The sequence below is a fragment of the Siphateles boraxobius genome, unplaced genomic scaffold (assembly GCF_051911475.1).
Source record: "Siphateles boraxobius isolate OS27281-9 unplaced genomic scaffold, OSU_SipBor_1 46, whole genome shotgun sequence".
Classification (NCBI taxonomy): domain Eukaryota; kingdom Metazoa; phylum Chordata; class Actinopteri; order Cypriniformes; family Leuciscidae; genus Siphateles; species Siphateles boraxobius.
In genome coordinates, this window is record NW_027509097.1 from 15,082,781 (window position 1) to 15,101,483 (window position 18,703).

An 18,703-nucleotide genomic window follows, 5' to 3' on the forward strand; every position below is an offset into this window, starting at 1 on the left:
TCTCAGATGAATTGAATCGGAGTTATATTACAAAATATCCTGGTTCTTCCAAGTTTTATAATGGCAGTGGATTGCAACCAACAGATTGAAGCTCAAAAACGTGGATCCATCCGTCATAAACAAACTTCATGTGGCTCCGGGGTGGTTAATAAAGGCTTTCTGAAGCACCATGAGTTTAAGTAAAATATTAATATTTAACACATTAGAAAGTAAAATTCTAGCTTCAAGTCTACTTACCCCTAAAGCACAACTTGTGACTTCAGAAGTAGCGTAGTGCATCATGGCGTAGCGAAAATATCAGCAGTACGTCGTATTTTTTGCAAGTTGCGGTTTAGACTTAAGTGGAATCCATATGTTCGTTTAGCCGGAAGCTAGTTATTTTACTTTATAAAGTTTAAATATTAATATTTTACTTACACAAACTCATCGTGCTTCAGAAAGCCTTTATTAACCACCCCGGAGCCGCGTGAAGTTAGTTTATGATGGATTGATCCATGTTTTTGAGCTTTAATCTGTTGGTTGCAATCCACTGCCATTATAAAACTTGGAAGAGCCAGGACATTTTGTAATATAACTTCAATTGTATTTGTCTGAAAGAAGACAGTCATATACACCTAAGATGGCTTGAGGGTGAGTAAATCATGGGCTAATTTTCATTTGAAAGTGAACTACTCCTTTAAAATTAACATCTATCACAGCCTTATTTTTTTTTATTTAGAAAACAAATTTAATGTGGAATAAATTTAAGTTTCTGTCAGTGAAATGTGACCCAATTCTGATTTTTTTACTCATATGTGACACAGATCGGATGTGTTCTATGACCGTGTAAACAGGAAAAAAAATGCATGCTTTTGGATATTTTGAAATCGGTTTCAGGCCTTGTTCATAAGTGGAAATAAATCAGATATGTGCCAATGCGACTGTCTTGTAATAAGGCAGATCGGATTTTCTGAGGCATTAGGCAACGTCTCCGCGGTTTAATGACGAGAGCAACCCCGAAGAACAACTGCAAAGGGACAGAATTTCGTTGGAGGTAAAATTGTATCTCAACAGTCATTAATCGGCTGTCGGTGAACATGTCAAACTAACAATCAAAGACTTCAGAATTTTGTCCTTTTTTTTCTTCAGATTTTAGCCTAGGATCAGAGTAATCTTTTAGGATTTGCTAAATTTGCTTCAGACGGTCAAATCTTTTTCTAAAATCGCAGTGCATCCAGCTTAAAACAACCTGAATGCTCAGATAGATTTCATACTCATTTTAACTAAAAGCTTAAATTGTTGCAATATAATATTTCCTACCTTGTGTCTCTTGAAAACATGTGCAGAGTCTTCTTTTAGATGAACTGGTAAACCTGCCAGAGCAATAGTTCGTCTGACGTGAATGTCATTCTTGTCCTTAAAGACAAAACACAAAACATAGCATAATTTAATTCACAATTAAACATCATGAGTTATGAAAATAATTAATCCATAAATGTTAAGAAAACTTTCAAACATTGCAACCTTAGTTCTATGCAATAGTATTAGTAATTATGTGACTCTTCCATTTGAATTCAAGCTTCGGAAGGAATATGTATAGCTTTCTCTTTAGTTCGTAACTTACTGTGTAAATTAACGTCAGTCTCCTTTGTGTCAAATTATGCTAATTGTTCAGCATACGTTAGTTTATGCCGAACTGTGAAGAAGAAAAAAAAACACAAAATTGATTAATTTTCCCCTGATAAAACTGTAGTTTACTCATAGCATAATAAACAATAGAATAGGTCAGCTTATAGTACCTTTTTCTTTAGTTTTTGCCGCGTGAAAGACGGCCTGTGGTTGTCTCCTCACGGACATCCATGCCCGAAGAACACATTTGTCTATGCAAAATGTGAGTAAATACAAAAATATTATTTTTCCACTGACAAACTGTGGTTTACTCACAGCATAATAAATAAAAGAATCGGTCAGCTTGTATTGCCTATTTATTTAGTTTTTGCAGTGTGAATCTACACGGTCGGTGCTAGATGGAGTATAACGTTCAATCAGTCTCCTCACTGAAAAATACTCAAAATTGCGCGGGACACGCTTGTCTATGCCATAATGTGAGAAAACACACAAACATATAAATTACTTTTCCACTGACAAAACTGTCGTGTACTCACAGCACATTAACTAAGTTACTGCCGCTGATCCAAAAAATAAATATCTCTGCAATGTCGCAAATATGAGGTGACACAAATTACCCTAACTTAGCTATTCGGTCTTCTTAAGATGATGAGTTACTACAATACAACGTTAAAACGTTTAAGAGTGCTATAAAAAGGATGAAGCAGTTTTTCGTGCTTAACTTACCTGTTAATTATCTTCATGCCGCCATCCTGATTTTGATTTTGTGACTGAGTTCCGTTCCGTGAAGCTGTGGGGGATGGGCAGATTACGGGGCAGATTACAGGCTTGTTCGACTTGAACCGGCGCTGCACAGACCGATCGGTTGATGACATCAAAGTACCGCGAGAGCGATTAGAGAGCGGACGGCTCCTTATGCTTTTGAATCGCTCTCGCGGTACTTTGATGTCATCAACCGATCGGTCTGCGCAGCGCCGGTTCAAGTCGAACAAGCCTTACGCCTGTTGAAATAAATGCGCGGGTTTTTCCGAGGGAGAACGCGGTGATGAGTAAAATCCAGATAAAATCCAATGACACCACAGGGAACTAAATGTAGGCTTTGAATGAAGCTGAAAACTTTAAAATTATTTATTTACTTGTTTTCATTAGTTATGAAAAGTATAAAATAGGCCTTATACAAAAGTAGTTTCTTGAAAAATATTATTTAAAATGAATAAGTAAACCCACCCACTGGTTTCTAATTTACTTTTCACATTATTTTTATTTTCAACCATTAACTAACTAGATTAAATTAATTAAATTCAACTTAAATCTTTAGAGCTAAAATAACAAATAGGTTATTCATAATTTATTCAGTTTAAGTTCTGAGTTAAGTTCTGAGTTTTTGAGTTATCACATTTTTTATTGAGTGAAATTAACTTTTTTAAAAAAATAAGTTAAATGAACTCATTTCGTTTAGTGACTTTCAGTGTTAGGTTTTACCCAACAAACACAATTAAAAATACAAATCAAAAAACACAAACAACAGGCAGCAATATGCACTATTTTCTGCTGTTCAGAGTTCAATGCAGTTTATCTTACATGGTTCATGTTTACATTAATGTACAAAATTATTTCCTTTTGTATAGATGGTGATGAAAATAAAGGACTAAGACTTGTGTAGGTGTTTAGTTACAATTTAATTGTTCTGATAGTTTTTTTTTTTAGATTCAGAGTGGATAAATTATTTACATAGATTATTTCAATGTGGTATACGGTATAAAAATATTGCAAATTTCTTATAAATTTTTGTGTTGATATGTTTTGAACTTAAATATAGCAGTCTTGGAAATAATATGTAAGCATGTGCAAATTGGCCTGTATAGTAAATAAAGTTCTGTTGGTCTTTGTGTTTAAGTGAGAAATTAATTCATGTAAATTGAAAGATCTCAGTTTAGCCGGAGACTGATCTTGTGATCACTGTGTGGAGAGTTTTGAGAAGGTATTAATTAATCTTGAGAAGGTATTAATCTTTCAGTTTAAACAAAAAGGTGTACTGTAATGTAGCATTGACCATGTGACATAAAATGCTGTGAATTCTGAACAACAGAAAACAGCAGAAATATTTTATAATGCTCCTGTTATTTGTGGTTTTTTTTGTATTTTATGAGTGACAAAGTGTGTTTGTTGGGTGAAACATTTACTAGTGTTCTGGAAGAATGAGTTGATTTTAGACATGAATGATGTTTTTTGAGTGTTTTATTGCGTTTTGAATGTGAAATTAACTGCAGTGAAGCTTAAGGCTGGTTATGAGTACTGAGTGAAGAGTTTTGAAAAAATTACCAAAGTATTGAGAAATGTGTCCTAGCGACTGTAAAAAGAAATAAAAAAACCCAAACAAACAAAACGTCCTCGGGTTACGACTGTAACCCTTGTTCCCTGAGAAAGGGAACTCGCACTGCGTCGATTGACACTTTGGGGGGAACGCCCCTCAGCATAGCGCCTCTGAAGTATGAATGAAACTAAGCCAATCCCTGATTGGTGTTGCGTCATGACGTAATATATGACGGCATACAAGCGGAAGCTATAAAGGACGCCGGCACACATGAGATGTCAGCTTCTGTGATGAAGCAAGCGCTCCCAGGCAGGAGAAGGCGTGGCGAAGGGACGCAGTCCTCGTTCCCTTTCTCAGGGAACAAGGGTTACAGTCGTAACCCGAGGACGTTCCCTTTCGAGGGAACTCGGACTAGGTCGATTGACACTTTGGGGGAACGAGTACCCACTATGCCACAGCGCGCCCTGCCTGTCCTTGTGTGAAGCTGCTCACAGGCACACATAGGACGAGAGCACGAGAGTGCCAGGTGTTGACGGAATGTCAAGGCTATAGAACCTAATAAAGGTATGAGGGGTGGCCCATCCAGCTGCATCGCAGACTTCCTGGATCGGGGCCCCCGCGTGAAGGGCTCTAGAGGACGCCATGCCTCTGGTTGAATGAGCCCTCACGGCCAAAGGTGAAGGCAAACTGCGCACCTGGTAGGCCAAAGAAATAGCATGGACAATCCAGTTGCTGAGGGCCTGTTTGGAGGCGGGAAGAACCTTCTTAGGCGACCCGAAACACACCAGCAACTGGTCCGACTTCCGCCATGAAGAGGACCTCTGAATATAGACTTTTAGAGCTCTGACAGGACAGAGCAGATGAAGTCTCTCCTCATGCGCTGTCACGTGAGGTGGAGGATGAAAGGCCTGCAGAACCGTAGGCTGTGCCGAATTGGATGGCACCTTAGGCAAATAGCCCGGCCTGGGATGTAGGATGGCTTTAATGTCGCCTGGAGCAAACTCCAGGCACCCGTTAGATATAGAGAGTGCCTGGAGATCTCCTACCCTCCTCAGAGAAGTAATGGCCAACAGAAAAACCACCTTCAGGGAAAGGTTCTTGGCCTCAGCCGACTCCAATGGTTCGAAGGGGGCCTCGGCCAGCCCTTCGAGAACCACTGCCAGGTCCCATGTGGGAACCCTGGAACGAGCCGCAGGTCTCATCCTCCAGGCCCCACGGAGGAAACGTACGACCAACTGCTGTCTCCCAAGAGGTCCATCACCCAGTGGAGCGTGGAAAGCCGCAATGGCAGCCACATACACCTTGAGTGTGGACGGGGTAAGACCAGCTGAAAAACGATCTTGGAGGAACTCCAGAACTGAAGCCACTGGGCAGTTAACTGGATCCACCTCACGCTCTCTACACCAGTTGGTAAAGACATTCCACTTTAAGCCGTACAATTTCCTCGTGGAGGGAGCTCTGGAGCTGATTATGGTCTCCACTACTCCAGCTGATAGGCCGGCCTCTAGGTACTGTGCCCCCTCAGGGGCCAGACCCACAGTTTCCATAACTCGGGCCGAGGGTGAAACATTGAGCCCTCTGCCTGTGACAGCAGGTCCCTCCTGAGGGGAATCTCCCACGGAGGGCAGTCTAGGAGCGATACAATGTCAGAGAACCATATTTGGGCAGGCCACAACGGGGCTACCAGCAGTAGACTGATCCCGTCGCGACGGACCCTCTCTAGAACTCCCGGGAGCAGAGCGTTCGGGGGAAATGCATACAGACGCAGCCTCGGCCACGTCTGCACCATGGCATCCAACCCCAGCGGGGCTGGATGAGTGAGGGAAAACCACAGTGGACAAAGGGTCGTCTCTCGAGACGCGAATAGGTCCACTTCCACTGGGCCGAACCTCTGAGATATTGACTCCACCACCTCGGGGTGGAGTTTCCATTCCCCTGGCCTCAGCCCCTGTCTCGACAGGATGTCTGCTCCCTGATTTTGACTCCCTGGGATGTATGTTGCTCTTAGAGATAACAGCTTCCCCTGGGACCACAGGAGGATCTGATGCGCCAGTCTGCATACAGGGCGAGACCTCAGACCCCCCTGATGGTTTATATAGGCCACAACCGACATATTGTCTGACCTCACAAGGACATGATGACCTTTGAGGTCCAGCAGGAAACTCCTCAGAGCTCGGAGCACCGCCAACATCTCCAGGCAGTTTATGTGCCAGGAGGAATGATGGTCCTGCCATAGGCCTGTCGTAAAGCGGCCGTCCATGACCGCGCCCCAGCCCGTGGGGGAGGCATCTGTCGAAACGGTTTTCCGGCGACATGACGCTCCCAACACTGGACCTTGGGACAGAAACCAAGCTTTTTTCCACATAGATAGGGAACGAAGGCATCTGCGCGTAACCCTGATCATGCGGAACGGCCCCCCCCTCGGGGAGAACCCCTTGGTTTTCAACCACCACTGGAGGGCCCTCATGTGCAGCAGGCCAAATGGAATAATGTTGGACGCTGCTGCCATGAGCCCCAACACTCTTTGAAAATGTTTCACAGTAATGGCTTGGCCTAGCTTTATCCTGGACACTGTGGCCAGAATGGACTCGATTCGTGCAGGAGACAATCGTGCCCGCATCGTGACCGAGTCCCACACCACTCCCAGGAACGTGGTTCTCTTGTTGGGCCCTGAGGAGCACCTCGAAGCGACGCTCCTGCTCCTCCTTTACATCCATCAGGGCCCGATGTTGCTCTTGGTGGAGTCCCGCGAGCGCGTGGATGATATCCTCAAGTGGTGACGGAGTTGGTCTGGCGGCGGATCGTTCTTCCATCCCGGGTTTCGGCACCAGTGTAACAAAGATCAAGGTTCAATATGTTGAAGATGGAAGAAGACAAGGGTCGGTGTGACTGGGTCTCGTACACTTTTATAAATAACTCGGAACAGGAATCACAGTTGCGCATGAGCGCCTTCACCATAGATAACCTATAGCACGTTCCACAAACAGAATAACACAGCATCAAAACTAAGTCCATGTGTGTACGAGATCCCAGTCCCTCTCTCTCTCTCGATCTCTCTCTGACATCCGGCTTTTATCCGGTCTCCCGACGCCAATCATTGCAATCAGAAACAGGTGTTCGTCATTTTGCACTTGACCCACTTACTCACCGCTCGGCTCCGCCCTCGCTCTCCGCTACAGACTCCGCAAAACCCAGCCCCCCTTGCCACACATATTATTTCCAAGACTGTTATATTTAAGTTCAAAACATATCAACACAAAAATAAATAAGAAATTTGCAATATTTTTATACCGTATACCACATTGAAATATATTCTGAATCTAAAAAAAAACCTATCAGAACAATTAAGATGTAACTAAACACCTACACAAGTCTTAGTCTTTCATTTTCATCACCATCTATACAAAAGGAAATAATTTTGTACATTAATGTAAACATGAACCATGTAAGATAAACTGCATTGAACTCTGAACAGCAGAAAATAGTGCATATTACTGCCTGTTGTTTGTGTTTTTTGATTTGTATTTTTAATTGTGTTTGTTGGGTCAAACCTTTACTAGTGTTCTGAAAGAATTACTTAATTTGAGACATGAATGATGTGTTTTGGTAGTTTTAATGCGTTTTGAATGTGAAATTAACTGCAGTGAAGCTGAAAGTTGGTTAAGACAACGGAGTGAAGAGCTTTTAAAAAGTGATAAGTATTGAGAAATACATACATTCTGATTTCATTTAATTAGAATATAACATTCTAATCTTGTCGGCTAACGGATTATGATCGGGTTGCAAGCAGCACCTGTCTAAAAGTGTAATGATGTAAAAAATAAAATAAAATCTGGTTCATTTAAGCCTTAAGGGAAACAATGTTTTTTTTTTTAATGATATTGGCCAATGTCTGAGAGACCACAACCCATAAGATTGGTCTTTCATTACAGAAAAGAGGGTGTCCACTTTGTTGCTAAAGTGAAAAATGTGTAATTTCTGCTAATATACAGTATCAAATCATGTTATATCATTTTATAATTGTATTAAAATGTATACCTTTTTAAAAAGTAAGCAACATGTTCAAAATTGAAACCAAAGAAAGAAATACCCTGACTTACTGCTGCGATTGCATTTCATTTATCTAGAGTCTAGATCATGTACAGTTTAACTTATGTGGTGATCTGCCATTGTTACCTGAAAGAGATATTTATGCTTGATTTAACCCCAAAAAAAGTCTTGGTTACGTATGTAACCCTTGTTCCCTGAGTAGGGAACGGAGACGTTATGTCGGATGACGACGAATGGGGTTTCGCTTTGAACACCTATCGACTTCGAGTATTACAAAACGAGCCAATGGCAAAGAAATGCCATGGGTCTGCGGAATTTGCATAGCGTAACTCCACCCCACCTCGTGGGTATAAAAGGAGTGTAAAGACTCTGGGGCGGATCTAATCCGTGGGGAATTTGCATATCATAACTAATAATTGGTAATTAATAATTATTCATACATGTTTGGAATAGATCAGTCTTACATGTTAATAAAACTCCCGATAAGGGATGATATGTAATTTTACCTGCATGCATGCTTGTGTATCCTTGCACTTAACCACAAGTTGATTGCAATTACCTGCACGGACCACGTCTTACAAAACAGGCTAAATTAATTAGCTCAATTGTCAGACTAATATCTGTGGGAATCCACAATATCATCTTACTTTATAGGATTTCAGGAAAAGCAATTCTGTGGCCACAAGAATTGGGTTTCCTGCCCTATAAACACATACTCTTTAAAGTATCTTTAATTTGTAAGCTTGTTGCTATAAGATCTTTTGGCACTTAAGGGACTTAAATGAGCAAAAAGGCAGTACATCAATCAGATGAATATAATGAATTTAATAAGGCAGAACTACTTATGTATTTACTACGGTTACATGGGATATATTTATTTACAAACATAATAAACAACAAAACACGATAAGGCATCGATGGACGAGAAATGCATAGAGTGTGGACAATGGAAACACGTGTGAGAGGGGAAGGGAGAGAGAGAGAGAGAGAGCGAGAGAGAGAGAGAGAGAGCATTGGCAACATTCCCCTGACAGTCCCCTGCCTGTGACAACACGAAAACATCATCTTAATGCTTCTTAGAAGCTCTATAAAGAGATATACTTAAGTTTCTGGGTCTCTCTGTGTCGCGGCATTCCTGCGCGTGCGTGAACGGAGTCCTTTAGGAAGCGTCACTGGGTGCTGCTTGGCGCGCGTTGAACGGAGTTTCCAAGTCTTTGGGGTAACATTACCAAAGGAAAATAGTTCGGCTAAGTTTGTTTCACTTTGTGGAAGTGAACAGAGTCGACTACGGAAAACAAAACTTTGACTAACAAAGGAAAGAAATAAAGATCTCTACGGGGAAATCACGCGGAGTTAACGTCACATCTTCGCATGGCTGGTGAAGAAGCGTGTGTGCGTCTCTCGCCACGTGGTCACGTGCGCGTGTTTCTCCTTCAAAACGAGCGCTCGCTCGTTTAAAGGTCCCTTGTAGATGGATTTGCTGAAGAGATATGTCACGCGGTGTTCTTTTCACTCGTCGATTGGAATTAAACACGGAGACTTATCTAAGACTGAAAAACACAAACTAAACTAGAAACAAATAAAAGAAAGGCGAAGAGCTCGCCCGGAGGCGATACCCTACATTTTGACAGTCAAAAGTAACAGCGAGCCGAGCGGAGGGGGGAAGCGTCATTTATCACCTTGGAGAAATCCGGCCTCTTCCTGTTGACTTGGCCAATTAGAGGGTTGGAATTTCACAGGCGGGACTTTGGTTTTTATTGCTCTTTGTCTAAGAGAGAGACATTTGAAACCGACGAAATTAGGGTGTTTAAGAGCAGAATCTTCACAATTCTTATAATACTAATGTGTCACAAGTTTAGCAAAATGTAATGTCAATTAACAAATGGGGAATGAAGATTGGAGTTTATCAAGACCAAACTTGCCACAAATGGATTTGGTTAAACATTAGTTGGCCAAGTTTAAAACATTATCGCATTAGAGTTGTCGAGAAACATAGACCAAACCACAAAAAGGCAACTCATGAAATAGGGAACTTAGATACATTGTTCATACAATTCTCAAGTGGATATATAATAGCATATACTGTATATATATGAATACAGGATTCATTTCTCCTCCTTGGTTAGAATTCAGAGAGGGTGGCAGTTCTGTGAACATTCCTTTGGGTCGTAAACGCCGTTATCTAAGAACACCAGTGATGTTAGTTTTGGTCTCTTTTCACTCCAAAGATGGAAAACATAGTAAACTATATTTTTCATTAACTTCTTACATATATTTGGCTCGAGCAAGTTGAGCGATTTCGTTTAATACCAATCACTCCGTGTTTGTTACGCATACAAGGATATATATAAACTCTTAGACCTTTATAGAAGTCCGCAAGGTTCAACTACATAACTAACAGTCCTAGATAGACAGGATACAGTATAAACTTCAAACATACAGGAATACATCATGTTTACATTTCATAATCACTCATTTCTGGGTTTTAATGTTATAGATGCATATGTGTGTGTGTGTGTGTGTGTGTGTGTTGTCCATTTGCGTATCTGGCATTCTTTCCTCGCTGGGGGGGGGGGGGGGGGGGTTTGGAGATAACGGTCTTCTTGGATGTTGGCTCGCGAACAAATCAGGATCGTGCGAGGATCTCTGTGGGGACTCATTACGCTGTAAAGGTGTCACAAACTAATCTACCCTCCAGACTGGCTGGCGCTAACGGAAGATTTAGAATTGGAAGAGTCATAGGTTGGGGCTTTAGAAAACCCTGTTAACGTGTGTTTATTGTGTTAAGGAATGCTGACTCCATGATTCTGCGCTCATACCCTACAGGAGGAAGCCGGCAACATGCAGATATGTTTCTTCGCTGAGGAGCCAACACTGAGCTCAGAGAACACTTAGAGAATACACATATGACCCGGAGGGATGCATATGGAGAACACTGGGGTGTCCAGCCACAGGTGGAATATTTCAACCCCAGGAATGGCAAGGTGGCTTGCCAAGGGAAAGACACATGCTCAGAGAGGCTTACAGTGGAAATACATATGTGGGGATCGCTCAGAGGAGGGGCCATGCACACGGGAGGCACCTAGCCGACCCGCGCAGGCAATAGACACTGGCGCCGACGTCAGGAGTGCTGGAGGAACTCAGGGCATTCGGAGAAGCTCACCTGAGGAGAAATCGCACGTATCCAGTCCGTGGAGTGGAATGGCGAGCAAGCAAAGACACCTGAGCGGGTTGAAGCGAGTACATGAGAGGGCACTGGCTCCACTCGGAGATTATAGAATCTGGCGAATGTGTTAGGTGTCGCCCAGCCTGCAGCTCTGCAGATGTCTTTTAGCGAGGCGCCATGCGCTAGAGCCCAAGAGGACGCCACACTCCGGGTGGAGTGGGCAGTCACACCAAGGGGGCACGGTCGACCTTGCTGCTGGTATGCCAAAGCAATGGCGTCCACTATCCAGTGAGACAACCTTTGCTTGGAGAGAGCCTTTCCCTTCAGCTTCCCACCATAAGAGACAAAGAACTGGTCTGAGGTCCTGAAACACTGTCTTCTGTCTGCATAGGCGTGGAGAGCGCGTACTGGACAGAGCAGTACCAAGGCTGGGTCTGCCTCCTCCAGGGGCAACGCTTGCAGGTTCACCACCTGGTCCCGGAAGGGAGTGGTAGGAACCTTGGGCACATATCCAGGCCGGGGTCTCAGGATCACGTGAGAGTAAGCCGGCCCGAATTCCAGGCATGCTTCGTCAACGGAGAATGCGTGCAGGTCCCCTACCCTCTTGATGGAGGCCAGTGCAACCAGGAGCGCTGTCTTCATAGACAGGAATTTAAGCTCGACTGATTGCAGGGGCTTAAATGGAGCACTCTTCAGGGCAGTTAGAACCACTGAGAGGTCCCAAGAGGGAACGAGAGGAGGGCGAGGCGGATTTAGTCTCCTCGCTCCTCTCAGGAACCTGATGACCAGGTCATGCTTCCCCACCGACTTACCTTCGATGAGGTCATGGTGTGCGGCAATGGCGGCAACATAGACCTTCAGGGTGGAGGGAGACAGCCTTCGCTCCAACCCCTGTTGAAGGAAGGAAAGCACAACGCTGATCGAGCATCTCCGGGGGTCTTCTCGGGGAGAAGAGCACCAGCTGACGAAGAGGTTCCACTTCAACGCATAGACGTGTCTCGTGGACGACGCCCTAGCGGAAGTGATGGTAGCCACCAACGCTGGTGGTTGGGTACTCAAACCTGCCTCGTCCCATCCAGGAGCCACACGTGGAGGTTCCAGAGATCGGGACGAGGGTGCCATAGGGTGCCCCGTCCCTGACAAAGAAGGTTCTTCCTCAGAGGGATCGGCCAGGGAGGTGCTGTCGCGAGGAGTACTAGTTCGGGGAACCAGGTCCGGTTTGGCCAGTAAGGGGCAACCAGAATGACCTGCTCCTCGTCCTCCCTGACCTTGCGGAAGGTCTGCGCAAGAAGGCTCACTGGGGAAAACGCATACTTGCGGCCCTGCGGCCAGCTGTGCGCCAGAGCATCCGTGCCGAGCGTGCCCTCGGTCAGGGGATAAAACTGGGCTCAATGGGTCGAGTCGTGAGAGGCAAACAGATCTATCTGTGCGTCCCCGAACTGGTCCCAAATCAGCTGAACCGACTGGGGATGGAGTCTCCAGGAGACTCCAGGGAGGGGCTGAAGCCGTGAGAGCTCGTCGGCTGCACAGTTCAGGACTCCCGGACTGAAAATGGCTCGAAGCGACCTCAGATGCTTCTGACTCCATAATAGGAGATGGCGGGCGAGTTGCGACATACGGCGCGAGCGTAGACCACCTTAACGGTTGATGTACGCTACTGTGGCGGTATTGTCTGATCGGACTAGTACGTGTTGACCCCTGAGCAACGCCCGGAAGCGGTGCAGGGCAAGGCGTACTGCCAGAAACTCGAGGCAATAGACATGCCATACTGCTCAACACTACATGCGAGAATCACTGAGCTTCAGGAGCAACCTTGCTCAACACCTAAGTGTGAAGAAATTCACTGAACTTCAGGAGCATTTCTGCTCAACACCTGGTGTGATGAATCTCACTGAATTTTTCAGGAGCATTTCTGCTCAACATGAGAGTGTGACAGCATGTCCATTGCGCATGGCGCCCCAACCCGTGGAGGCATCTGTTGAGACAACAACATGCTGGGAAGCTCGTTCCAGGGGCACTCGGACCAGTAGAAAACTGAGGTTCGACCGCGGGGTTAGTACTGATGGCAGGTCGGAGTAACTGGTATTCGGAGGGTGCCGTGTTGTCATGCCCACCTCGGGACTCGGCCGCGAAGCCAAAGCTGAAGCGGTCTCATATGAAGCAATCTGAGCGGCGTACCGCGGCTGCAGATGCCATATGCCCCAGGAGCCTCTGAAAAAACTTCAGTGGAACCGCACTCTTGCGCTTGATAGTCTCAGGCAAGTCAGCAATGGCTGAGTGGAGAAGGCGACCAAGTCCATACCGAGAAAAGAGCTCCTCTGCACGGGGCAAAGTTTACTCCTTTCCCAGTTGACCCGAAGGCCCAGACGAGCTAGGTGCCAGAGCACTGGGTCCCTGTATTCGCAAACCTGGTCTCAGGAGTGAGCTTAAGACAGCCAGTCACCGAGATAGTTCAGGATGCGAACCCCGTGTTCCCATGGAGGAACAAGGGCTGCCTCAACACCCTTGTGAAGGCGTGAGGAGACAGGGCTAGCCCGAATGGGAGAACAGCGTACTGATATGCACGCGCCCTGACAGCAAACCGTAGGTATGGTCTGAGTCGAAGTAGAATGGAGACATAAAAGTAGGCGTCCTTCAGGTCGATCGCTGCAAACCAATCCTGTGGCCGCACACATCCAGAAATGCGTTTGGCCAGGAGCATCTTGAACGGCAGCCTGTGAAGGGAGCGGTTCAGATGCGTAGGTCCAGGATTGTCCGTAACCCATCAGACTTCTCCGGGACAATGAGGTAGGGGCTGTAAACCCGGACCTCATTTCGGCTGGAGGGACAGTCTCAATCGCACCCTTCGCCAGTAGGGTAGCAACCTCCGCTCTCATGATAGGGGCATAGTCATCGACCAAAGTGGAGTGGACTCCCCTGAAGCGGGGAGGAGACCGTGCGAACTGAATCGCATAGCCGAGCCAATGGTTCGCGCGACCCAGCGGAACAGATAGGGAAGCTCTAGGCAGGCTCCCAACTGTGCCAGCGGCGTCAAGAACCACAGACGTCCCCCCGGTGGTGCAGCGAAGCGGAATGACCGGCCCAGACGTGGACGGCATAGCGGCCCGGTGTGGGGGCAAGGTCAAAACCGCACCCTGACAGAGGAGGCCAGGGAAGGACCAGTGTTCCACGGGGGCCTGCTCTGTCAGGGGTCTGGCGACAGAGGGGGACAGGGGCGAAGCGGTCCGTGGCTTCCGGCTTGTGGGCGGCGCTCTGTGTCGTCCGAGAACTCTGTATGCTCAGAGACGAGAGATTCAGCTCTTTCTGAATAAGAATTCTTCCCCAGCCCTCCACCGGGGAAAGGAGTGGCCCTGCTACCAACTCCTGGAAAGAACTGAGTCTCATCTCTGAGCAGCCCATCTCAAAAGTGCCGCTTAACCCGGCGTTTAGCTGGGGGCGGGGCTGGAGAGGGCTGAGGCAGCCCCCCTACGGTCTTCCAGAGCCAGGCCCGGGTGAACGGGCGGGGTTGGAACCGTGGGAGGGCGCCTTCAGCGGTGGGCAGACTGAGGGATCTGAGCGGACGGCGGGGCCGTCGGGCAGAATAACCTCAATCTGCTCACAGGCGGTTGAGAACTGTTAGGCAGAAGCACTCAACCGCACCGCCGAAGTGGCCGACCTGGGAGATGGGGGTGTCGAGCAGACGGGTCCGCCCGAAATCGTGCACATCAGACCGGTCAGCCCCAGAATGGTGAACATCACCTGACTCCGAGAGCGTACGGGCACTTTCGTCGCTCGGAGAGCAAGGTCAGTGGCGGCGCGCAGCTCACTGAATAGCCTTGGGTCAGTCCCGCCCTCCTGCATGTCCATGATCATCTGGGTCAGGTAGACCAGCAGAACGGTCATGGGATGCAGTGAGGCGGCTGCCTGTCCTGTGGCACTATAGGATTTCGCCAAAGATTAGTGTAGCCGAAAATAACTACTTTAACCTAATCTAAGCATAATAACAGAGAAATTAATGCAGACGGATCATTTCTCTTGATAGGTATATATATGTGTGTGTCGTCAGCATAAAAATGGAAGGAAACACCATGTCTTATTAAGATAGAACCCAATGGTAGCATGTTAAACGAGTAAAGGGAGGGATGGAGATGATCCGTGTGGGAGGCCACAGGAGAGGTGTCTACTGACTAGATTCACGAGAGGTTGGCTAATGTGTGTAAAAGTAAAAAAAATGCAGTAATTTCATTAATTTACCAGCGAGCGTACTTCGGAAACACTGAAAATGAATGGGGTTCAATGCTGGAACCATAGACATCATATAGAGACTAGATGCCCTATTGGCCGCTGTGGCGCAAGAAATGCGGCCGCCATCTTAAACCAGTCATACTCCTTTTTGCGTTGCATAGCAGCAGTAGATGCCAGAGCACAGTACAGCATATTCCTGCTCAAATCGGCGGACCATCATTCGGGGATTACTTTACACAAGTAAGATTTAACATTTAACATTACCGTACTATTAGTTGTATTTTGTGAACAAAATATTCAATGTGTCCTTTATCGTACGTGTATGACCTTTGCAGCCAAAAAACCCGTGTGAAAATCAGTTCGGTATTCAGTTAGATATGATTAATTAAATGCGCTGGCAGCTCATTGCACCGGCCAAACAGATTACACTGAGCGGAGCGGGTGACCGGTTTAAGATGGCGGCCCCACGGCTCGTCCGCACCAATAGGCAGTAGCGGTCGATAGGGCATCTATCTATAAAATGTCTATGGCTGGAACTATTCTAACTGGAACTATGGAACTAACTGGAACTAACTGGAACTATTCTTCTCGAGAACTGAGAAGAGGACGTTCTTCTAATACTTCTTGTTCAGTTCTCGCGCATGCGTCGTGGAAATCTCTTGAACTCTCGTCTCAGGCCCACAAGGAAGAAAAGGAATAGTCGAATAAAGTCGTTATTTATGGGGTTTTTTTCGGAAAAAAAGTATTCTCGTCGCTTGATAAACTTATAGTTGAGCCACTGTAGGCACGTGGAATATTTAAACATGTTCTTTAATGACTTTCTGGGCCGTCAAGTTTCATTCCCTCAGGCAGCCTATGTAGCAGTGATCCACCTCTCAGATTTAATCAAAATTATCTTCATTTGTGTTCCGAAGATGAACGAAGGTCTTACGGGGTTGGTACAGCATGGTGGTGAGTAATTAATGACTTAATTTTCATTTTTGGGTGAACTAACCCTTTAATGCATGAACATACAAATCCAGCATTAACAATCACCATGTTTATTCTAATTTGAAGGGCTTTGATAACATATCTGTGAAAATAAAAGACATTACGAATAAAAAAAGATTGAAAATAGTGCACGTTTGTGCGGGTATAGTGAATATTTTCAATTTACAACAAAACTTGTTAATTATTCAATAAGAGAAATAGGCAGAGGTATTCATCATTGTGCAACACAATTCGGATACCACATGACAACTTACTTACAGTGCTTGACTTTTTCGTGAAAAAGGAGTGAAGAGTTTTTTTGCCGTTTTGAACTCTTAATCCATGATTTCTCTCTATAGGCGCGTTCACTAGGGAGATATCAATCGTCAATTTCTTTAAACGAAACTGATGGATTCGGCGCGGGTGCGAGCATGGGCGTGTCGTAAGCTAATGCACGAGTGACTAATTACCATGGAAGCGTGAAAGTCACGTATGTAGATAGACTATCCTTGACTCTTTGGATTTTAAATCTCGATGTAGGGCAGGCTATACACACCCGCGGAAACCTCAGCTTGTCATAGACACATTTGCCCTACGAAAAAGTGCGGGGGACGAATTTAAATTTTATTAAAAGTGGGGGGGACACGTCCCCCCCCCGTCCCCCGCGTAATCTACGCCCATGTGTGTCGGTATCCTTAGGGCAAACTGTCCATCCGTGGTGTGCACCACGTGAGGGTTTCGAGAACAACGGGGACCTGTTTCTTGATTGCGCAATGCGTCATAAATGGAGTTAATCAATGACCTGCTGGCAGACATTGGGGCACCATTTCACATGATTCAAGGTTTTGTGAATTAAACATATATGTGTTCATATTTGTTCAGTAGTGCAAGGAAAACAGGATTCGGTCAGTCGCTACACTTCATTGAAGATTATTGTATTATGTAGAGCAGGGATGTCCAAACTCACTCCTGGAGGGCCACTGTCTGGCAGAGTTTAGCTCCAATCCCAATTAAACACACCTGGACCACCAGCTAATCAAGGTCTTATAGGCTAGAAACTTCCAGGCAGGTGTGTTTAGTCTGGCTAGAGCTAAACTCTGCAGGACAGTGGGCCTCCAGGACTGAGTTTGAACACCCCTGATGTAGAGTATAGTATTATGGTATTATGAGAGAGCGGTCGACTAAACGAGTGTATTACCTGGATCAGATACAGCATTCATTCTTCAGGTCAATGTCCATAATATTATATCCATAATAAAATATCAGTTTGAATGTCCGCTGAGGAAAGCAATATCTTTGTCTTTGTCCTTTTAAAAGATTTCCCATGAGTCCCATTTTGTCACTCACTCATAAAGACAGTCTCTGCTGCCATCTAATAGTGTAATCATGTCGATCAATAACGGACCCTTTCTCAATACCAAATAAGGCATGCTTTTTGTATAAAATAAGATTTAATGATAATTAATATTTAAATTAACAACAAAAAAAGACCAAAGATTGCCTGTTTGATATATCCAAATTAACCATATCCCATGTTTAACCACTATCTAGTATCTACATAAGTGGCAAATTCCCGAAGGACTGGCCGAGACAAAGGTGTTCTGGGCAGGTACATAAACGCCTGCTGACGGTCTGGAGCTCACATCTGCAAAAACGTCTAAACAAATTGTAAAATATGCACTATGTTTATATATGAGTCACATATTTAATAAATAACTAATGTCTAAATAACTACATTCTCACCTAAAAAAATTTTAAAACTATATTCCGTGACACATCAACAGTAGTATTTGTACAACATGTATTTGCATGACCGCCATGACAGTCACCTCAAACAGAGTGATACAAACGGTATGACGGTTCCAGTGCTTATACTGGGGGAATATCACATGGCTGGAAAAGGCTCTCAACCAATCAGATTCGAGAACCAGAAAGAACTGTTGTATAAAATATTTAATATTATATAATTAATATAAAATTTATGTTAAGAATCTATAAATTATACATTAAATATATATCAATCAAAAGTGACCAAAAGTCACAGTAAAGACATTTATAATATTACATATAATTTATATTTCAAATGCTGTTCTTTTGAACATTACTGTCATATTCATCAAATAATCCTGTAGTAAAAAAAATTCTGATCAGGGCTTTCACAAAAATATCAAGCATAACAACTGTTTCAATATTGATAATAATAAGAAATGTTATTAGACAACAATAATTAGCATATTAGAATGATTTATAAAGGAATATGAAGACAATTTTTACATTTAAAAATTTGTTATATTTTACAATATTACTGTTTCTACTGTATTTGTTATCAAATACAAGCCTTGGTAAGCATAACATACTTATTTCAATAAAAA

At 44.6% G+C, this 18,703-nt stretch overlaps 1 long non-coding RNA gene across 1 annotated transcript in view; it reads left to right on the forward strand.

Moving 5' to 3' along the window:
• Positions 1–18,703, forward strand: part of LOC143710073 (uncharacterized) — a 358,336-nt gene that overhangs the window by 190,764 nt on the left and 148,869 nt on the right. The window contains exon 2 of the long non-coding RNA XR_013194473.1: positions 3,655–3,734. This is a non-coding gene — a long non-coding RNA (uncharacterized LOC143710073). The remainder of the gene's footprint in view (positions 1–3,654; positions 3,735–18,703) is intronic.